We start from the raw sequence: 24536 nt of genomic DNA, 5'->3' as shown, positions 1-24536 counted from the left end.
TATATATATACATACACACACACACTAGGTTATAACCCCGTGTATTACACGAGTTGAATAAATATATTTTATATACTAAATAATAAAACAATATATCATTAAAAACCTCATTTATTGCATGGTTTGAATAAATTTAATTTTATATATATTAAATAATAAAAAGTTATATCTATAAGAACCATATGTATTGTACGGGTTAAATAAATGTAATTTTATATACCAAATAAAAAAATATATCTTTAAAACCATGTGTTTTACACGGGTTGAATAAATGTAATATTGTTTACCAAATAATCAAAGAGTTATATCTTAAAAAACCCTCGTGTATTACACTGGTTGAATAAATATTATTTTATATACCAAATAATAAGAAAATTATATTTAAAAAAAAACTGATGGATATACTCGGTACGCCATAGATATGGTGATTACGGAAGTGATTATTGAAAAGAATATACAATGGTCAAACATGTTATTCAAGAAGCAAATAAGCAGCTATTTGAGTAATAAAATATAAAATAGATTATATTTTAAAAAGCCCGTAATAAATCAATTATATTAAAAAAAACTAATGGATATACTCGGTACACCATAGATATGGTGATTACGGAGATGATTATTGAAAAAGAATATACAGTGGTCAAACATGTTATTCGAGAAGCAAATAAGCAGCTATTTGAGTAATAAAATATAAAATACATTATATTTTAAAAACCCGTCATAAATCTAATTTTATATATAAAGTAATATTAAAAATTATATACAATTTGTCTAAAAATTATGTAATAAAATCAATATAATAAATTTTTTAATAATGAAAAAAAATAATATATTATCACAAAGTTTGGTTTTGTTGATTAAACTAAATAATAATATTTAGTAGGAGAGTTATTTATAATTAATTAAAATAGATTAAACTAAATAATAATTATCTATAAGAGATTAAACTAAATAATAATTATCCATGATAGATTAAACTAAATAATAATTATCTATAAGACATGGCCTAATAAGATGACAAGTGTCCCGAAGGTGGTTTCTTTTATTATATAGTATAAATATAGATATATATATAGTAAGGATTATTTCAGAACCCAAAATATTTATAGAATTCGTAGAACTCCTAATAAACAATCTTTTTACTTGTACATTTTTTGTTTAGGATTATTTTATCATTTATTATGTGTATTTTTATGATTACATACATGTTAAGAGTAATTTTATCATTTTTTATATGAAATTTTATAATTACACATATGTAAACTACTTTTAACATGTATGTAATCATAAAAATACATATAATAAATAATAAAAAGATCCTACATATAATGATTGTTTATTAGCATCAACCTCTTCAGGGTGGTCGGGAGGAATCTCTATTTCATGAGTTGCATGATATTCTTAACTAGATTACTCTTTCTTCGGCTCAAGATAAATGGGTTTGGTGTTTCCAAGGGATGGATGAGTTTACACTTAAGTGGGTGTATTCTTCATTTTGGGACGTCACAAACTAGATGGAATAGATTGGTTAAAAAAGGTCAATTTCTTTGTTTGGAGGATGTTGATTAATTGAATACCTAATTGGGTCAATTTGGATAAAAAGGGATTGATGTGCCACTTGTGTTATGTTCGTTGTGTTTGAAGGATTTGGAGACTTTTGAGTAGGGATGAGCAAAATGGATCCGGTACCGGTATCGAATTTACCGAACCGGGTACCTTTTCGGTACCGACTTTTAACATTTTCGGTATCGGTTCGGTACCGGTCTGGTACGGTACCGGTTCGGTACCAGTATTTACCGGTTTTTATCCTCAAATACCGGTACCGAACCGTACCGAACCGGGTATATTCCGTACCGGTACCGGTACCCACTTTTGAGGATTTTCGGTACAGGTTCTTTCGGTACCGGTACCGGTTCGATACCGGACGGTACCGAGCTCATCCCTACTTTTGAGCATCTTTTTTGAGATTGCAAGGTGAGTGAGAGACTTTGGTGTCTGGTTGCTTCTTGGATAAAGTTGGTGTTGCCTCATTCTAAACAACCCGGTGATATTATCGAGTAGTTGGATGTGTTACAGATGAAAGATGTAAAAAATGGTGGTTGAGGCTATCATTTTTACGTTTTGGTGGATGATATGGAGGCTTAGAAATGAAATGGTTTTTCACTCCAACGATAAAAGGAAAAAGAATGTGTTTGATATTATTGTCGCTCTCTTTCTTATGGATTGTCAACAAGGATAAAAACACACTTGTTTTGTGCCAACTAGTGGATTTCTAGTCGTGCTTCTCTATAGAATTCCCACTCTCTGAAAAAAAATAACTAAAAAAATAAATAAGAGTTAATTACATAGTTAGTCTCTGTGGTTTGCACAAAATAACATACTTAGGTACTAATAGTTTAAAATCACCTTCTAGGGTATTAACTTTTCATTTTGTAACGTTTGAAGGTATTAATTTCTAGGGTATTAACATAGTTAGTCCCTGTGGTTTGCACAAAATAACATATTTAGGTACTAATAGAATGTGATTTTAAGCCTAAAAATATCCTTAATACCTTCAAACGTTACAAAATGAAAAGTTAATACCCTAGAATGTGATTCTAAACTATTAGTACCTTAGTATGTTACTTTGTGCAAACCACAGGGACTAACTATGTAATTAACTCAATAAATAAATTGCAAGAGGTTTATTTGAGTTGAAGTAATTATATTATATTATATTATATTATATTATATTATATTATATTATATTATATTATATTATATTATATTATATTATATTATATTATATTATATTATATTATATTATATTATATTATATTATATTATATTATATTATATTATATTATATTATATTATATTATATTATATTATATTATATTATATTATATTATATTATATTATATTATATTATATTATATTATATTATATTATATTATATTATATTATATTATATTATATTATATTATATTATATTATATTATATTATATTATATTATATTATATTATATTATATTATATTATATTATATTATATTATATTATATTATATTATATTATATTATATTATATTATATTATATTATATTATATTATATTATATTATATTATATTATATTATATTATATTATATTATATTATATTATATTATATTATATTATTTATATATACCATTAATTTGCAACTTGTTTGTGCATTATATTATAGTTTGCACTTTTTAGTTATTAGGTTGTATTATTTTTTGGGTTTTTTTTAATATTTAGCTTTTTGTACTTTTGACAAATTACTTTTACATCTTTTATAATTCAACCTCAACATTTTTTATTTTCAATTTTGGCTCCTTATATTTTTCATCGTTTACAATTTTTTCAGGTTTACATTTGGTTCTAAATTTTGCGAGTTACATGCGTTTGTGGGTCACTGTTTTACTCCTATTTTCCCATTTAACGGACTTGTCGTAACACGCGGGTCCTAAATCAACTTTGGTTATTGTTTTCCGTGTTTTACGTTCCGCATACGTAGTTCAACATTTTTACATCTACTTTTCGTTCGGTTTTATTTTTTTACGTTTTTCTTTCTTTTTATATGAACTTTTTCGGTGTTGGTGGTCACTGGAGGTGCTGTGGCATTGGTGCTACTTGGCACGGTTTTACGTCCCCGCCGCAACCCATAAGACTAAATACTAGTTAGTTGTTAAAAGTATTATTAACACACTACGTATTACTCATATTCACAAATGATAGTAAAAGGTCCAACCAAAGTGGCACGAACACTTATAAACATACGGGTTGTGTACTTGTGTTTGGATCACCTGTGTAATGTAATAATGTATTGAATGAATGAGTGTGAAATCACAATCTGGGTTGGTTAAGACCTTTTCTGCCACACTGGAGGTCACGGGTTTGGCCCCAGTAGCTCCAGTTTTGTTCTTTTCTTGTCCATTAGGCGCAGATGTGGGTCTGAACTCGGCCCCAGCCCACTAGAATTCGGTCCACAATTCTCTGTTGGCACGTTAGACACTTTATTCAACTTCAACCCACTCTTTTAGAATTTGAATTTATTTTGGTCACCTAATTAGCTCATTTCAAATAAATTATAGAGTAAATTACAAAAATCGTCCTTTACGTATGTCATTTGTTGTAAACTTTGTCCTTTGTCTTCAATAAGTATAGAAAACGTACTCGATGTTTGCAAACCCTTGCAAGTTATATCCTTTTAGTTCCTAACTGAGTTAATTTTTGTGGTTAAATCTGACCAAATGAACCTCACATGAGGGTATTTTTGTGGTTAAATCTGACCAAATGGACCCCTCATGAGAGTAAAATGACCCAAATACCCTCATGTGGGGTCCATTTGGTCAGATTTAACCACAAAAAATTAACTGAGTTAGGGTTAAAGAACATAATTTGCAGGGGTTTGCAAACATCGAGTATGTTTTCTGTAATTATTAAAGAAAAAGGATACAATTTGCAATAACTGACATACATAAAGGATGATTTTTGTAATTTACTCTAAATTATATTGGTTAGTTTAGTTTTATAAATATCATAATACTTTAGCTTTTTATAAAACTAATTGAATTGGTATTTGAAAAATCAACAAGTTAACTATTATAAATATGTTCTTTTATCAAATACAAGCTATTGTATAAAATATGGGATTATATTTTGGAAAATCTTTGTCTTTAAATTGTAACAGAATTTGGATATAATGAAGTTTTACAAATCAAAGTCTTACAAAACTATAATCCTCAATGACATTCAACAATGAGGTTGAACTGATTTAGACTTGGTAAGAATGAATGAAAGGTATTAGGATTTGGGTTCTAACTTCTGGTCACATGTAATGTAATCGACAAATTAACCAATATCTATACTATATTATAATGCATGAGGCAAGGGCATTTTAAGATACTCAAAAATAAGAACTTTTCCCCCCTTTATTTATAGAAAGACCCCTAAAGTGAGGGTAGTTTGGTCTTTTAAACTCTATTTATTGTTTAGCCCCTAAAATTATTACACTTAAATCCCTAAGGTTTTAACAAAATTATAGATAATTAGTTACAATTCACCCCTCCATAACAAACTTATAATTTTTTTACTTATTCTTGACATATCTTATAAACTATAATGTTTAAAAAAAATCCAAAGATAGCATGACGACCTACATATTTTTGTCGACGTTTCGGTAGTTGTCTTGTTCAATATCGACGCACTGATTAAAATGTATAAGTAGATAATGCTTTAATGTACAGGTGATTTAAGAAAATAACAACAAATAATCTATATTATATTATAATGCATGAGTGAGGGGCAATTTAAGATACCCAAAAAATAAGAACTTTTACCCTCTTAAATTATAAATACACCTCTAAAATGAGGGTAAATAGGTATTTTAAACACCAATTATATTTTAATCCCTCATCTTATTACACTTAAATCCCTCCATTTTAACAAAATTAGGACAATTAGTTACACTTTTCCCCCTCCCAACAAACTTATAATTCTTTTACGTATTCTTGTCATAAACTATAATGTTTTAAAAAAATCCAAAGGTACCGTGACGACCTACTCATTTTTGTCAACGTTTCGATAGTTGTATTGGTCAGTATCGATGTGCGAATTAAAATATACAAGTAGATGATGCATTAGTGTACAAGTGATTAAAACCTTCCGTACTTTTAGTCATCATTACAAATAAAATATAGATTAAAAGCTAAAAGCCCTATCATTTTTAAAACTATTGTTGAATAATTGATTAAATATTTTCATTTACACTTTAGTTAAATATCAACAAAACTTCTTACTTTAAAGGGATAATAAAATATTATAGTTAACCAAACGAATTTTTTTTTTAAAATTTAAACTCTAAACTGTAGTATTAAAGTTTATCCACTACTCTATATAATATCAATATTACTAGGTTAGAGCCCGCGTGTACACGCGGTTTAACAAATGAAAGTACTTTAAATTTGTTTAGAGCCAATACAGATTTGTTTTGAAACATCATGTATGCCTAAACTTTATTACATATCCTTAAAACTTTTCATATGTTGAATAAATTCACAATGGAAATGCAATCATTGGGGTCTCACCTTCATTGACAGTGTCATGATTTGTTTGTAATCCACATTAGTTGTGCCAAGAATCGATATCAGTGTAGGCACTACTTTAGAACCAAAATCATAATATCTCCGTTGTTTTGTTTTGTGCCAATCTGAAAAACAAATGTCAAAACTAAAAAGTTTTACAAAAAAAATTGGAATGAAATCATTAAAATTGGTATATGAGGGTCTCAAACAGCAACTATAAAAGATAAAAGAGTAAATTCCTTTTTTGAGTCCCATCATCATAGTGCAATGGTGGATGACAACTTCATCATAATTTATTTCATGGTACTTCCTAGAACTTTACGACAACATTACAGATAACAAAAAAAATTAGTATAGTGCATTAGTGTTGCAGATGCTCTCTCCCTTTCATGGGTATTAGCATAATAAAAACGTATTCAGCCACCCTAAAACTTGCCTGAAGAATATTAATTTTAAGACTTTTAACAACTCTTGTACCACCTAATGTTAAAAAATAAAAGACCTTAGACATTTAAATGTTAAAATAGGTTTTGGTTAAGACGGTCTTTTTTTTATTACTGATCGAAGCAGGTTAGGACAAAAACTTGTTGCCCATTAATATATTCAGTGCCTTAGTTATGATTACGAAAAAAAATTAAATAATAAACTGAATCTTAAATTAAAATGCGTAGAAGGCTGTACACATTAAAATTAAAATTTTTGCCACTATCAAGTTTCAGCCCATTACTGTTTTAGCTAAACGTTTAACTTGACCTGTTTGAGAAAAAGCACAACCCAAATTGACCCAATAAGAAGATAACAGGTCACACTTACCTGACATCATACTCTTCATCGGTGTTTCCACGGATTATAACAAATTTGAAAACATCATATTGGTGTAACCAGGTAAGCTTGGGTATATTGAAAGCATCAGTTTTGATAACCATATGGACATGAATCTTGAGAAAGACTAAGGTTGCTAAGCTATGAGGTTATTCAACACATAATCTTTATTAAAATAATGAAAAGTATGAATCAACATAACAAACTTACCATGAAGAGAATGAAGAAAATACTATGAAGAGAATGAACAAAATTATTGCCACATGATGCTGTTAGGGTTTGAGGCTTGAGAGATGTATACGGTGAGAAAGAAACAAATAGGATAGGTTATTGAATTAATAATAAGAATTTGTTAGATTAGAATAATAATATTATTATTTGTATTAGATTAGATTAAATATTATTATTATTAGTGTTAACAATTTTAATCAATTGAATGAGCGAATGACAAGCGTCCCAAAACAGGTTTCTTGCTGTTAGGGTTTGAGGCTTGAGAGATGTATACGGTGTGAAAGAAACAAATAGGATAGGTTATTGAATTAATAATAAGAATTTGTATTAGATTAGAATAAATATTATTATTATTTGTATTAGATTAGATTAAATATATATTATTATTATTAGTATTAATAATTTTAATCAATTGAATGAGAGAATGACAAGTGTCCCAAAACAGGTTTCTTTTATTATATAGTATAGATTTTGGTCATTTACAACTTTTTTAAATGGTACAAGTCTTTAAAGCTTATTTTACAACCATTTATAGCACCCCACAATATTCAAAGCTTCTTAAAACCCTTTTCAAACACATACGGGCGGGACAAAACGGAAAACCCAAATTCAAATTTAAAATCAAACCCACCTCTTCTCTTCTCTTCCTTCGTTCTCTCTCTCTCCCTCTCTCTTTCTCTCTCTTACACTGTGTTCCCGAATTTTATTTAACGATAGAAGAGAAAGGAAGGGGAATTATAAAGGAATGGAAAGGAAAAGATGTGATTATATTCGTGTTCCCGAGTTTAATGAAAAAAAGGAAATTAAACATTTTATGTGTTCCCGAGTTGGGAGGAAAAGAAAAGAAAGTTTATTTATAATGAATTAGATGGTAATATAGGAAATTTAAAAAAGTCTAAGATTTATAATAATCTTTTCTCACCAAATCTCTCCAAACTGGGAGGATGAATATTTGCATCAATCATCCCCTTATTTCCTTTATTTTCTCACAACTTCCCTTCCTAAAAAAATCTCTGTAACACATTTTTTACTCTCTTCCTTTTAATTCCTTTCTCTTCCTTGTTAAATAAAAAAAAATCTTTTCCACCTAGATCTACTCTCTCTCTAGCGATTCACCCTTAAATCAAAGAAAAAAAATATATCAATCTGTTTCCTTGTGCCTTGAAGCTTGCGTTGTGTTGTTGGTGGTAGCATACGGTGATGGCGGAAGATTCTAGGGTTCTGGTGTTCAAGTGACGTCAGAGAAGGCAGCCACGCATCAGGTTTTTCTTGGCCGTCAGTCTACAAGATGGTAAGCTTTTATTCATTTTTTTTATAGTTGATTTGTTGAAGAAGATCGATGTTGTGGTGGTTTTTTGTTATGATCTGATCTGGTTATGTAGAATCAGGGCTTGCAACTCTGTTTGAAGTGCATCTTTCCGTTTGATTTTCCTGGTAGAAGAGGGTCCCCTCCAAGTATTTTTCTTAGGGTTTTTTAGTTGTCTGTTGATTATAATTTAAGAAAAATAAATTGCAGGTTGATTTGAAGCTTCTTTTAGCATAGATCTTCGTGTGGGTAATCTTTATATACATTTTTGTATAGTTTTTCTTTTGCGTCTTTATACTTTATTAGGGTTTTTGATAAAACGGGGGGGGGGGGGGGGGTATATAATTTTCATAAAGAACAATTAAAGCTTTGGTGTAGGGTGTTCTACGGGTTAGTTAAATGGCTTTCGGAAATTTCATAGCAAACCTGATAACCGACCCTTATTTGCTGGTTGAGCAAGCTTTGCCATTTGGGTGCTGATCATACATTGATTACAAGGTAAATTAGCTGAGTGATGATACAGTTTCAGATTTGTAGCTTGATTATTCATTATCAAATTAGTTTGGGTCTAGAATTTGTATCTATTCTGCTGACCACAGTTGGTTTTGATACAAATTTGATGTATTTATTTTATCTACTTCTACTCGAAGTGTGTTAGGTCCTTGAATAGTTCGTAGTCTAAAGTGTTGATTACCGTGGAGGGTGGAAAGAAAGAATGAAAGACTGGAAATTGCACCGGCAAGGGAATCTTGGGGCTAAGTTTAATGATTCATCGAATCAGGATATGGAAATGTAAAGTTCATATCTTTTATTAATATTAAATTGATAATATTTAAACATACCATTTTGAACCGTGCCTTTTATGACCCGTTTGCAGGCTTGTTTTTTAATATATAAAAATTGGATCTTTATTATTGTAACGTTACTGATCATGCAGGTTAGATGAAGCAATACAACCACTTTCAAGAAAAGTACCAATTGTATCCGTTAAGAACAATCTTTATCGGAAGGTAATCGTGGCCCAACTTTTTATTCTAGCGATCTTTCTTCGGTATAGATTGTTGAACCCTGTGCATGATGCATTCAGGTTATGGTTAACTTCTATATTCTGTGAGATTTGGTTTGTTTTCTCTTGGATCGGTTCCCCAAATGGTTCCCCCTTGATTGCGAGGCGTATCTTGATCGCCTTTCTTGGTGTTTGATCTCAAACGGGTTGTTTAAAACTCATCTTGGTGATGCAGCCATGAACAGGAAGGCGAACCAAATATGTTATTATTGTGCAAATACAATTTTGGTCATCACACTTATCATAAGGTAATGGGCATCTATAAATCAGTGGTGGAACCAACACATCTTGGTTAGTGGTCATTCTCTTTTATATTCATTAAGGTTGAAATTCATGTTTTTGTTAAAAAATCTAAGATTTTATAAAAAAACGACTCCTCTTCTTTGACGGTATTATATAAAGTGTAATCGGGTTTTAATATAGATTGCTTTGAATGCAGAGTTTTGCGACTGCATGGCTTGTTAGTTCTCCCGGATTGTTTTGGGGCTTTGATGGGTGGTTTGTGGTTGGGACTGCAGATTCAGCCAATGTGGTGAGGGTTTAGTTACATTATAAATTTAGTGGCTCTAATATATCGGGTCAAGTTATTCTACAAAGTCTTCTAACTGTAAGAAGTGTAAGAAGGATTTATAGAGTGATAAGTGTCCAATAAGCTAAAACTAAACCCACTACATCACCACCAAAAACCTAAACACCCACCCCCACCCCACCACCAGCCAAAAACCTAACCCCCGCCCCCCCCCACGGAAAAAAAAACAAAAAAAAACTATACCTCACAAAAAAAACCCCAAAAAACCTAACCCCCTACCCCCACCCCCCAAAAACCTAAAAAAAAATCTATAAAAACTAAACCCCCACCACCACCCAAAAACCTAAACCCCCACCCCCTCGGCAAAAAAAAAAAAATTTTTTTTTTTGGGTGGGTGGTGTGTGTGTGTGTGTGGGGGGGGGGGGTGGGGGTTTAGATTTTTGGTGGTGGTGGATGTTTAAGGGTTTTTTTTTTTATTTTTTTTTTGTAGTGGGGTTTTTTTGTTTAGTGGGTTTTTTTAGGTTATTGGACACTTGTCACTCTATAAATCCTTCTTACACTTCTTACAATTAGGATCCTTTGTATTTGATCCTATCCCTAATATATCTACTGAATTAACTACTAAAGTGAAACTTTCTTGTGTATGTACCATTCCAGCTCCCCTGTTTGAGACGAAGAGGTTTCCTTTCACAACAGTTTTTTACATGCTAATGGCTAGAGCACTGGCTGTTCTCGTTGGATATTACATGTATATGCAGGTCTTTTTTCCTAATTCTATTAGTGTTTATATCATCTCGTGTGTGTGTAGATGATAGTTTCTTTGTACTATAGAACCCACAAACGGAAAATTAGATTCTGAAAGATCACCCGTGTCTTCAAGGCTAGGCACGAAATTGAAAGAGATGCAAATGGAATACAGGTTTGTTGTTTTTTTTAAGTATTACATTTAGTAAAAACGGGAGCCAGTAAAAACGGGACATTTTAGAAGATGATTGAAAACAAAGCCACGGGTAAAAGGCACCTTAATGCGGTATCACTGCGCAAAACAGGTCTGGTGGTGTATTTCTATATTTTTCTTGCGTCTACACAGTCAAAAGGATTTAGTGGTGTATTTCTATAATTTTTTGTCTCATTTACAATTAGAAAACAATATCATTACATACAAATTATTTTCATGTTACATAACAGTAATGTTGTTCGTTTTGTTCCAAGAACTTTGTTTCACCCGGACTGGATACCAACTACACAAGCGGCATGGTCGAGTACTCTTGTACTGTTCATTTGGGTCGCCCGGTTATCATGTCGGCTGTTGAACTGACATCTGGATTGTTGGTTGGGCCAGATTTTTAAAGCGTTTTAGTTTCCTTTTTTAAAATTTTTTTGCCTTCTAAAATAGTAAAATCTCATTTACTAATTCATTTTAAACTAAAACCTCCATGGTTTGCTCATTCAAGGCTCTATTTTGTTAGCATTGCCAATAAAATAAAGGATAAATTAGTTCCCTATTTTGCTTTTATTAGTTATACATATTTTTAAAAATTTTAAATTATTTATGATGTCAACACAATTCTAAAACGAGTCTGACCAATCGACCGTTCATTGACCTGTCCGGATATGTTCTATTGTTTGCAGGCTAACGCGCATGATGAGCTGCCCGAAGCCCTTTTGGGAACTTGGTGGTTGAATCATATGTACACATCGAAATTGATATCCATCGACTATATGAACATCCTGCTTAAAGATTTTAATTTTGGGTATAGATGATTCTTTAGTTCAAGTTGAATTGCAAAATGAAAACTTATTCTTGACTTTGTATCTCTTTATTGTTTTATTCAACAACGCTTGATTCATGAAAGTTGTATTGTTTAATACATCATGACAATCCATTTGAATTCCTTCTGCTTCCATTTGATACTTTAGCTTCATAGCTTCCCTACATATCGACACTTTGATAAATAATCATCAACGCACTTTCACAAACCCATCAGACAAAGCATATCTTTTGATAATAACATGTATTAACTGAAACTTTTAATAATTAAAGCAAGTGATTCAACTTTGACATTCTAAAATCAAATAAAGAAAGGTGGAAATGGACGAGTTAATACAATATGATGAAAATGATTAAAAAAAATACACACAAGTAATTTTAGGTAGGTTCATAATTATTTGATGTTAGAATATGAAATGTTGAAAATCAACTAAATGTATATGAATGTTAGAAGGAAAAAGTTATAGATTGATAAGATAAGACGTAAAACACGTGTTCATATAATAAATTTAATTTATATTAATATGAAATGTAAAATCAATGCGAAACGAATATAAATAGAATTCCATGATGGTAATCTCACAATTGGTTCAATAAACTTATAAACACAGGTTCATAAATTCTCTAAAACTGTATTTGAGTAACTAATTTTCTCAAATTAATTATTATTATTAACTTATAGTTTGCCATACAATATAAATAGTTTAAAGTAAGTACACAAGAAAAATTGAGAATATGAGCTAAAGCTTAAAAGCATAGTGTTTTGTGTGCTGATATTTGCTTATTCGTGTGTTTGATTATTGGTGTGTGGAAGTACAATATAATTGAGATATCTGTAAGGCTCATGTTATAGATAGACCACACCAATAAGAAAATTAACAGACGTACTATACAATGTATCATGAGAGGATTAATAAACTAACAAAAAATGAGTATGACATGAGTCACCAATAACCAAACCGAATGGTTTTAAAATCTCCTTAACCGTAATTTTGGTTTCAGTGGCAATGAAGACTCAAAGCTAATAAACCAACACTTTTGTGTTTCCCGCCGCATCGCGCGGGCACCCTACTAGTCATAATAATGTATGAACTAAATATGAAATATGACGACACTATATGTTTTAAGGCGCGTGAAGCGGCGCTAAGGGCTTGCTTTGGTATATAAAAATTCTTTCTTGTAAGAAGCTTTTGTCCTAATGCCAGTTGCATTTTATTAAGTCTCCTCAATTTGATATTTTAGTTCAGCTTATATCATGTTATATGATTACCATGATTCTAGACTCGCGTCTTCAAACTTGTAGCATGTAATATATCTTTTCTTTTTCGAAAATTGTACTTATCAGTGTATGTTTTCGCATATGATAAAGACTTTTGAACTTGTTTTATGACCTTAGAATAAGTTAGGTAGTTGGACTATTAACTCACATTTCAATTATATATTAGGTAGTTTCGGCTACCACTCATACGTGAGATATCGTTATGTAGTTAGATTACCATAACATACTTGTTGTTTGTTACCCGAGCATGCCCTACTTGGGGTGACTCAAGCATGACATTGCGACACCAATGACATGGCACCAAGCGGGATGATGAGTTGAGATCACATTGTTCTCATTTAGTGCCATACGAGTACACATTACACATACTATTGTTGCTGCTGCTGTTGCTGTTTTTAAATTATCTTAGATTCTTAATTTAAACCTAAAATTATAAAATTATTTTACCAGTATTTGTCAAGTTATAAGAGTTTTAGGCTTTTGTTCTAGCTAACATTGGAAGACCATGCCTTCTCACTAATATGTTCCCATATATCACTAATATGTTCATGTTATTCAGTGTGGCTTTCGGTAAACCACCTTTACCGATTCGGTAAAGTGTGGCAAACCATTGCCAACCTTTTGCCACATTAAGTGTTTGCCAAAATGGGTTTAAAATCGGTGAGGCTTCACCGATGCGGGAAAGGAGGAAGGAAAGAGAGAGGGGGGTGTGGGGTGGGGTCCATTCCAATCTCAACCAATCACATCTTTTTCCTTTTATTTAAAAAGTTTACCACTTCACCAAATGTTTAAACCATTGCCAACACTTTTCAGTAAAGTTTAAACATTTTTGACTGATTGACATGGCGCGCTCTGATTGGTCGGTTTTTTGGTTTACCACTCCAAAGTGTTTAACTACTCCTTACACCCTAAGGAATGGTTGAACATTTGAGAGTGGTAAACTTTAAAATCAACCAATAAGAGTGTGCCATGTCATTCAACCTTAAGAGTTTAAACTATGCTGAAAAGTGTTGGCAATGGTTAGACACTTTATGAATTGGTAAACTATTTAAAAAAAAGGAAAAATGTGTGATTGGTTGAGAAGGCATGGACCCCACCACACACCCCCTCTCTCTCTCTCCTTCCCTCCCTCTCCCCGCTTCGGTGAAGGTTCACTGCCTCTCCATCTTTACTAATCGGCAAAACCCACCGGCGGCGGTGTTACCGCGCGGTAAACCGCTTTGCTGACTGGGTTTGCCGCCCACTCCGGACACCCTAAGGCCTTGGCGTGTACCCTAACCCTAACATTTGAGGTGCTAAGGGTGATATAGCATGTTACCCGGAGTTACACACCACTCCCTCCTTGTGTTAAGGGGCATTAAAAGGGTTGTTTGTTAACATGTTAACGGGATGTTAAGAGAGTATTTTCTTTTACATTTTTGAACCAAAACCCACTAAAAGATAGGGTTAGGTGGAGTCAATGGAATAAAGGTGAATGAGGTGAAATGAAACGAGGAAAGGTGAAATGATGTGGCAGCTAGGTGAAATGGGGAAAGTGGGTGATGAGAACAAGTATACGCAAGGCCTAATGAAAATGGGAGGCTGGTAAGAAGTTTAAACAAATAGATAGTTTAACTGATAATGAATAACTTTAGTTTGTCTGATAAACTTCTCTTTGAATATTAAATCACTGAATATTAATATAATAAAATATCATGGGATGTTTGTTTTGATCCCGACGTCTCTAAGGTGTTGTTTATTTTTTCAGAGGTAAAACATTTGCAGTCTGCGGACCACATCTGTAGATATATGTAGCAGAAGAGGTGGACCAAACCTCTGCAGTCTGCAAGAAAAAGACTGTTTGTTTTTTAACTTCTGTAAGCTGCTGAATGGATAAATAAACTGATTTATTAACATCTAGAACATCTAATCATAACAATTTATCACAATGAACATCTAAATTCCTTAACAAACAAAAAAAATTAACACAATCATAACAAACACAAAAAATTAACATAATCATAACAAACAATGGACTAAAATCAAAATAAAAGCACCAAAAATTTCACAACAAACAATGGACTCAAATGGAGTACAATCACGAATCATTTTTATCATTCAAGATATCTAATTAAGAACTAACATCATAAGAAACAATCAAGAACAAACAATGGACTAAATGGAGTACATACCTTTGATTGAAGAAGAATCCGATGACTGGGCAGAGGTGGTTGAGAGCGGTAGCAGCTGGGCTGAGGTGGTGGAGAGCAGCGGCGGCTGGCTGAGGTGGTGGAGTGAGAGTGACGGGGGCTGCCTGAGGTGGTAAAGAGCGGTGACGGCGGCTAGCTGAGGTGGTGGAGTGAGAGCGACGACGGGTGGCTAAGGTGGTGGAGTGCGACGGCGGCGGTGGAGGGGTGGAGGGAGGAGGCCGACGGCGACGGCGACGGAGGGGTGGAGGAGAAGGAGGTGTGCTAGGGTTTTAAACCTGTGTGTTTTGTGATATCAGGGTAAAAAGAAAAGGGAGAAGAGTAGGGTTGTAAACGAACTGAACGAACACGAACAAGGCCATGTTCGTGTTCGTTCGTTAAGGAAATTAACATGTTCGCGAACTGTTCACGAACACATACCGAACATAAGTTTATGTTCGTGTTCGTTCGTTAAAGAAATTCAGTTGTTCACGAACAGTTCGTGAATACTGGTCTCGAACGCAAGCAAATAAAAATGAATGCCAACGAACATTTAACTTGAAAATAAAAAAATAAAAACATTGTTATCCTTAAACATTGGATATAAGTAGTTAAATACAACCATCAAATGATAAATAAAAACACAATAAGTTTACCACACCACCAAACGATGAATAAAATTTAACTAACTTAGACATAATTATACCAAAAAATGTCTTAGAATGTCCAAATTTTAGCTAACTTAGAAAAATATAGGGTTTCAAGTTTTCAATATGTTTAGATAAAAGGTTTATTATTTATTATATTTTTAATATAATCAAACGAACATATTACCGAACGTTCACGAATGCAGTCGAACGAACGAGGCCTGTATTCGTGTTCGTTCGCTAAACTAACCAAAGGAAATTTTTTGTTCGTGTTCGTTCGTTAAGCTAATCAAACGAACATAAACGAACTTTCCGTCGAATGGTTCACGAACTATTCGCTGAACGTTCGGTTCGTTTACAGCCCTAGAGAAGTGGTTAGAAGATGACAACCCAAGTCTACACCAAAAAGAGGACGCGCAAAGGTTTTTTAATGAAAGGTCTTTGAGAAAACAAATAGTTTACAGACCCAAACGTCTAGTGTGGTCTGCGCGAAGCAGACATAAGTGGCCAGGAAACTCTTCTCTGAAAAAACAAACAGCACCTAACACTAATCGGAGTTAAAAGGGCTTTACAAGACCCAACTTATAGTATATCAAGATTTCTAATTTATCACTAATAAGGTTTTCAAATATCAGAACATGAGTTGTCATAAAACAACAACGAATTTGTTCAAAATGTAAAATCCCATAACATTGTTTTAAAACATGCTAACAAACGCAAAAGTAACTAGTTTTTAGGAGTGTTCGGCTTTTCGTCCGGCTTGATTTTGATTCGGCTTCCTATATTGGTATTACGTATCATACAATAATCGTTCAAATGATTAGTAAGTATGACATTTAAACCATATAGATTAAAATCGGAAAACAAAATAATCTTTTTTTTTCCAGTTCAAGGGGTCCCCTCCCGTCACGGAGGGGAGACATGGTGCCCTCGCGTGGCGCGAGGGAAGGCATTTTGACTAGACTGTTGACCAGGTGCCCCCGCGCGTCGCGAAGGTGCCTGGCGTGGCCACGCCACTTTTCTTGAAAGTTTTGGTAGCTGGGTACTTCCCAGCCTTAACCAATTTTTGCCATTTTTCATCCAATTCACATTCAATTCATTCCAAACCCAATTTATTCGCTTAGGGTTCATTCTTTAATGTTTTTAAACTATAACCAACTACCCGGACCCATAATCTAGATTGTTCACTTTTATTATTCTGTTTGAGTTTATTACCCGTTTGACCTGTTATGAGACTTTGAGCGATTTAGATCATGTCTTCCACGTCCTTGGCAAAGCTTTTTATAATTCTTCCCAACTACAACCAAAGTTATAGTTTGTTTTTCTTAGAAATAACCACGACATCGACAAGCTATCCAGTTACTCGGATAGTCCCTACACTAGATAGACGTTAAATTATCCAGTTAAGTATGTGTAGAAAGACAAAAATACCCTTGCTAATATACCAATAAGTTAATTAAGTATTCAATAATTGATAAAATGTGCGCCCACTCACTATTAAATAAAAATCTATAACAAACCAATCCCAACCCTAACCCCCACCCCCACCTTTCTTCTCCTCTGGAGCTTCTCAGATCCAGACGATGACCACGCCGACAATTCCTTGAACCAAATATCTCCACCCTCCAATTCTTCTCCAGTTAAAGAGTAATGTGACGGTGGAAGGGTGGTGCAACGGAGAAAGGGTATCACGATGGCAGCGTGGTAAGTCTCTGACGGTGGGAGGGTGGTGCAATGGGGAGGTGTCCGACGGTGTGACCTACAACTAGGACGAAGTACCGATTGCAACTCGTTGGGAATTTAGAAATCTCAGGTTCACGTCGGAAAATCTAAAAGTGTCACACCCCCAAAATCCACATGCGGAGTATCGCCGCTTGGAGGCGTGACTGACCAGGATCAAGCCACCATTCAAATTGAACATAGTATGTAAATAAAAATAAAACCCAACACAATATAATTGGTGTCCAAACAAAACATAGTTTAAGTTGTAAGCGGAAGCATAATGTTTAAAAAAAGACCAAAGTATAAGTTCAAATATATCAAATGTTTAACATGGCATAAGACTATCCATGTCCCACAACGTCCACGCCTCCCCGTGCAAGCTCCAAAAGTACCTAACAACCTGCAAGGCATGTAACAACGAGTCAACAACAAAGTTGAGCGAGTTCACAGTTGGTTGTTTAGTTATAGTATTCGTTTCGTAAACCATATGTTTGTTTTGTAAACCATGTATCGTATTAATTCGTATCGCGGTCTCCCAGACATGTGTGCGAAGATTAGTGGGGGCTTCCCATGTGTTACTAGACCGTGTGTATCGACTGCTACGAAAATGTAAGAGGTGCCCTAAGTCAATGTCTATCAGCATTGACCCTTTGCCCATAGTCCATTAGTACACGCCCGTTCGAACGACACGGTGTGAGGTTTGTTAAACCTAATAGCGCTATTAACTAATGACCCGCTTGCCATAGGCCTCGGCGATTAAGTCGATATAAATGAGGGACTTCAATGATAGAGGTTTGGTCCAGTGTGTAAATCTTGGCATCCTACCTACGGAGGATGGTTGTAGTTACCGTTTAAATCATTAACCCATTCCCAACCCTTGGGAATCCCATGCCTCAGAAAGAGTGTGAACTCACCTTGGTTTGCTCGGTTTGTTAAGTTACTTGTTCTCAGTTAATCACAACGTCCTAACACAGTAACACAGTTACCGACATCAATCAGTCTCAGATGCACATAATCCGCATATTGCATGAACAGTTAATTTACGTATTCCTTGTTCACATAACACACAACTATTGTACATGCAGCACACTCATGTAATTCAAGTCACAACAGTTACTTCATTAACTCAGTATCATCAAGTAATCACCTAGCATGTAACGGCCCTAAATATAATACTCACACACATAACTTTAAACACTTATTGTTACAAAAAGGCCCCATGCTAAAACAGCCCAGAATACTTACCCGAAGCCATGCAGCCCAGCCTATGCATTATCGGCCCAAACCCCTTTTCGTTTCGCACATGGTCAAGCCCAGATTGTACTTATATTATTTACAGACCTATTAAATGTGTTTTTAATTTACCCATTAGTGTAGCCCATAACCCCACATCTCCTGATGATTAATTAAATCAGACAAAAACACATCTGAAAGCAATAAGAAATTCAATCATCATCATCATCATCATCGCACATACCTATGCATGATCCCTAAATTCATGGTGACATTTAAGGCACTAGGAAAACATCCAATCAAATCAATGAACATAATCAAGTTAACAGTTAATGCACTACCAATCATTATGCCATACATGAATCTTTAATATCATAACCTTTTTCTAAATTTGTTGACCACCGATTTATAGATTATGATCATATAAAAGACATAGATTCTGATAATTTGAAGAGCACCATGTGCGACCCACTCGCATGATCGGCAACAATGATATCAGATACTCGAACGAAACCAAAACAAACAATTATTAACAAGCAATCCTACCTTATAATTTAATATCTAGGATATAACATAGAAACTTCATACACTTCACAGTTTACATTTAATCGCATCTATTAACTTTCATGCGCAAAAATCATATCCCACCTATCCTCTACACACACACACACACATATATATATATATATATATATATATATATATATATATATATATATATATATATATATATATATATCGAACAGGTCATTCATCAACAACAACATGTGCAAGAATCAACACCTATCATCTACACCTATAGGCACATAACGAAAAACAAACATAAAACAATGCTAACATCGAACCGAAACCGCGACGAAACCGGTAACTAGAACTATGGACGAGAGAGATCATACCGGTGTTCGTCGGAGGTTGAACTTGCCGGAGAAGAAGATGGTGATGGCTGGTTCGTTGCGGGATTCCGAGGAAGGAAGGAAGGACGACTTGTGATGGTGAGAGGGGTGGTTTCTTATTCTACCGAGGTGTGTTATGCGTGGGGGTTTTTCATTACGTACATGAATATATATATGCATTTAGGGCTGAATAGGGGCGATTGGCGGTGGAACTGGTGTGCGTGTGGGCCGAGTTATGGTTAAGGTGGGCTGAGGTTTTGGATTACATAGAGGTTTCTCACAACCAAAAACTTAACCAATTCTAGCACTTACGTAATATTATTATTACTATTATATACTCACTTAATTATTTTTTTTTTTTTTACTAATCCATCAATTTTAGGAACTAATAAATCACCCACCAATAGTTATAATAATATATATATCTATACATACATATATCAATCGAGTTATGATTCAACGGTTCGGGTCAGTTTGGCACGATATACATCAAATATAATCAATTCATCAATTAATAGAGGCGCATGATTTGGTTTATAAAAGTAAAACAAACGGGTTGTTTCCTCAAAGTTACGGGTTGTCACATCATCCCCAAGTTAAAGGAAATTTCGTCCTGAAATTCTGCACGTAGACACTGAGGAAGCTAGTTAGGTTGCGTGGTTTCCTGGTTTTCCTGGGGTGTCACATCATCCACCTGTTGGTTTGGAATTTCGTCCCGAAAATTCCGCAGAATGATAGGAATGAGGTCGATAGAAAAGGTCTGATCAGCAAGAACAAGATTGCAACCCTAAACTATGCGTGTGGCCTCTAGACTTTTACCGTTTGCTAGTTCTACTATATGCTTAGTGTTCAAAAGTGTTGGGGTACGATTAAGCATTTGACTAACTTTTAAAGACACGAAACAAGTACCGGCACCCGAATCAAATAAAACAGTAACATAAAAGTCGTCAAGTAGGAACTCACCCTGACCGATCACGAAGACACGTCCCCTAGCACCATTGTCGTCGTTGTTACCCCCATTGTTGTTCCCATTTCCTTGGTTGTTGTTGTTCTGATTCTGATTCAACTGGGGGCAGTCTCTTTTGAAATGGTCTTCAGCACCGCACTGAAAGCATCCTTTGTTGTTACCCTGCTGCTGCTGTTGCTGGTTCTGTGGAGCTGGTGGTTGTTACTGCCGGTTATGATTCGCAGGTCGTGAGCTCCTGCAATCCTTAGCTTCATGACCCATCTTGAGACACCTCTGACAATGACCCTTGTTGCACTGACCATTGTGGTGCCTGTTGCATGTGTTGCACTTCGGAAGATTTCCTCGATATCCACCCTGCTTTTGACTATCAGAAGACTGCTGACCCGGACTCTGGTAGTCATCAATCTTTCGCTGCTGTGCCTGGGACTGAACTGAAGTCGAACCCTTGTTGGAGGCTCCATCCCATTTTTGCTTGTTATCACTAGGAGTAGCAGAAGTAGTAGTAGAAGTAGTAGTACCGATACGCTTAGGCGACCTGTTCTGTTCCACTGCCTGGTCTGTGAGACGATGAGCAAGACGAGTAACATCCTGGATGGTAGCAAGTTTAGCCGAAGTCACATAGCTTTGAATTTCTGGCACAAGACCCCTGAGATACAGCTCGATACACTTGATGGGAGGATCCACCATAGTTGGACACAAGATGGCCAGCTCGTTTGATCTTTTCGTATACGCCTCTATTTCTGACCCTGTCATCTTCAGGTTAAAGAACTCCACTTCCAACTTGTGGATGTCATCACGACTATAGTATTCCCGCTTGATCAGTTCCTTAAAGTCGTTCCATGGGGTGGCATTGGTAGCTACCAGCCCCAACATTTGCACTTGTGCGTTCCACCAAGTCAATGCAACGCCTTCGAGAGTACCAGTGGCGTACTTCACCCTACGAGCCTCAGGGCATTCACACATTTCGAAGACTGACTCGAGCTTCTCGAACCAGTGGGGGAGTCCAACTGCCCCTTTAGTGCCACTGAAAGTACTTGGACGACAGTCCATGAAAGTTTTGAATGTGCAAACAGGTGGCTGAGCGTTCTGACCTCCTGCTTGTGCGGCTGCAAGTGCCGTAGCAACTTGTTGGTTAATCAAAGCCGTCAGCTGGGCTTGTGTCATGTTAACGCGTCCACTCATGATCTTCACAAGTAAGAGAACACAAGTGAGGAGTGCGTCGTATCAATACACAAGTGTGGAATGACAGAAGAGTGGGAGCTAACAGGGTTTTCAAACAGTAGTTGCTACGTTATCTAAGCATATCATGAGCAATGTAGTATATATCTAACAAGTAGGTAATGTAAACATAAATCATATCACCTAGAACGTTGAGTCTTGCACGTGGAGCGAAGCGTCGTTGTGGATCGTTGAGCACTGTACAAGTTATAGTCTGATTTTAATAAAAACTTTTTCCCCTTATTAAAACCAAGTTCACTATAACCAATGGCTCTGATACCAATCTGTCACACCCCCAAAATCCACATGCGGAGTATCGCCGCTTGGAGGCGTGACTGACCAGGATCAAGCCACCAATCAAATTGAACATAATATGTAAATAAAAATAAAACCCAACACAATATAATTGGTGTCCAAACAAAACATAGTTTAAGTTGTAAGCGGAAGCATAATGTTTAAAAAAAAACCAAAGTATAAGTTCAAATATATCAAATGTTTAACATGGCATAAGACTATCCATGTCCCACAACGTCCACGCCTCCCCGTGCAAGCTCCAAAAGTACCTAACGACCTGCAAGGCATGTAACAACGAGTCAACAACAAAGTTGAGCGAGTTCAGTTGGTTGTTTAGTTATAGTATTCGTTTCGTAAACCATATGTTTGTTTTGTAAACCATGTATCGTATTAATTCGTATCGCGGTCTCCCAGACATGTGTGCGAAGATTAGCGGGGGCTTCCCATGTGTTACTAGACCGTGTGTATCAACTGCTACGAAAATGTAAGAGGTGCCCTAAGTCAATGTCTATCAGCATTGACCCTTTGCCCATAGTCCATTAGTACACGCCCGTTCGAACGACACGGTGTGAGGTTTGTTAAACCTAATAGCGCTATTAACTAATGACCCGCTCGCCATAGGCCTCGGCGATTAAGTCGATATAAATGAGGGACTTCAATGATAGAGGTTTGGTCCAGTGTGTAAATCTTGGCATCCTACCTACGGAGGATGGTTGTAGTTACCGTTTAAATCATTAACCCATTCCCAACCCTTGGGAATCCCATGCCTCAGAAAGAGTGTGAACTCACCTTGGTTTGCTCGGTTTGTTAAGTTACTTGTTCTCAGTTAATCACAACGTCCTAACACAGTTACCGACATCAATCAGTCTAAGATGCACATAATCCGCATATTGCACAAACAATTAATTTACGTATTCCTTGTTCACATAACACACAGCTATTGTACATGCATCACACTCATGTAATTCAAGTCACAACAGTTACTTCATTAACTCAGTATCATCAAGTAATCACCTAGCATGTAACGGCCCTAAATATAATACTCACACACATAACTTTAAACACTTATTGTTACAAAAAGGCCCCATGCTAAAACAGCCCAGAATACTTACCCGAAACCATGCAGCCCAGCCTATGCATTATCGGCCCAAACCCCTTTTCGTTTCGCACATGGTCAAGCCCAGATTGTACTTATATTATTTACAGACCTATTAAATGTGTTTTTAATTTACCCATTAGTGTAAATTAAACCCAAAATTTGACGTGCTGTCGTAGGTACACGCAAATTTAATCCCAATAACAACTAATTAGCTAGCGGTAAGTGGGTATCGAACTCAGGGAGTATGTGGAAAATGTGTTTATGTTATAGTTTTGTGATTTAACTACAATTAACCTACAATGCAAAAATTAAAATTCAAGAGTTGATTGTTTTGGTTTTAAGAACTACTATTAACTACTTAAATTGCAAATCAAAGATTAAGTTTGTAAACAAATTAGGAACAAGCGACCATCCTAAATTTCCAGTTTGCTTTTGACAATTGTGTTCAAATTCACTAGAAAGAGTCACATAGACATGACTCATGTATGATTGTTTGTTGTGATAAAAGGGAACTAAGTACTCGGATTATGACAATGCGAGGTTGTTACCCGATAACCAATTGATTAATATCCAACCCTAATCCCTCCCATGATATCTCGATTGTCAACGACACCAAGAACGTACGGTTTAGAATATGATTATAACCTCAATCAACAATTTACAAACAAACATTCACACACCATAATAAACAAACAAACATTGCAAGTCTATTATTCTAGAAATTCGAATCCAAACACAAAAGTCATAGATAAACCTTCAATTCAGGATGATCACCATAAGTTTAGCCACACATAACTTGGTGAATCATCATAGCAACAAGTTCAATGTTCATACGAATCGAAAACACCAACAAATTGTTTAGAAAATGTTTCAAGCTCTCAAGAACACCCAAAATTCGTCTCCCAATGTTGTGTAACCGAATGGGAATGATTGTGTGACAACTCGTATTTCCAAACCGATCTTTGTACCTTGACGTAACGTATGTGCACGATATGTGATCTTATGCAAGTGAATGATTGTATGAATGTTACGTGAATTGTATTAATTGATTTAATGCATGTTAGGTTATGTGAATATGCATGTGCTTTCTTGAACCGAACCACACAACACACATAAACCCAAGTCGCACAAGCCCATCTGGGCCACACTCTTGTAATCGGACCATACGGGCAGCCCAAGAGGGGGTTCGTGTAACACCTCGAATTTTG

At 35.0% G+C, this 24536-nt stretch overlaps 1 long non-coding RNA gene across 13 annotated transcripts; it reads left to right on the top strand.

The window, feature by feature from the left end:
- The first annotated feature begins 8201 nt into the window (after window positions 1-8201).
- Window positions 8202-11935, top strand: LOC110867994. 13 transcript variants are annotated; one of them, XR_002552071.2, is made up of 11 exons: window positions 8204-8430; window positions 8522-8573; window positions 8656-8690; window positions 8824-8943; window positions 9096-9237; window positions 9383-9455; window positions 9533-9802; window positions 9951-10043; window positions 10698-10798; window positions 10872-10959; window positions 11673-11935. It is a non-coding gene; the product is annotated as an uncharacterized LOC110867994 (long non-coding RNA). The 13 variants fall into 13 exon arrangements; XR_002552072.2 differs by having other exon boundaries at window positions 8656-8694; XR_004861876.1 differs by having other exon boundaries at window positions 8203-8430; window positions 8656-8943.
- Window positions 11936-24536: the final 12601 nt, after the last annotated feature.

This window comes from Helianthus annuus, chromosome 7 (assembly GCF_002127325.2).
Source record: "Helianthus annuus cultivar XRQ/B chromosome 7, HanXRQr2.0-SUNRISE, whole genome shotgun sequence".
Lineage (NCBI taxonomy): Eukaryota > Viridiplantae > Streptophyta > Magnoliopsida > Asterales > Asteraceae > Helianthus > Helianthus annuus.
Note: the sequence above shows the minus strand (reverse complement) of the source record. Positions and strands in the feature narration are given on the sequence as shown.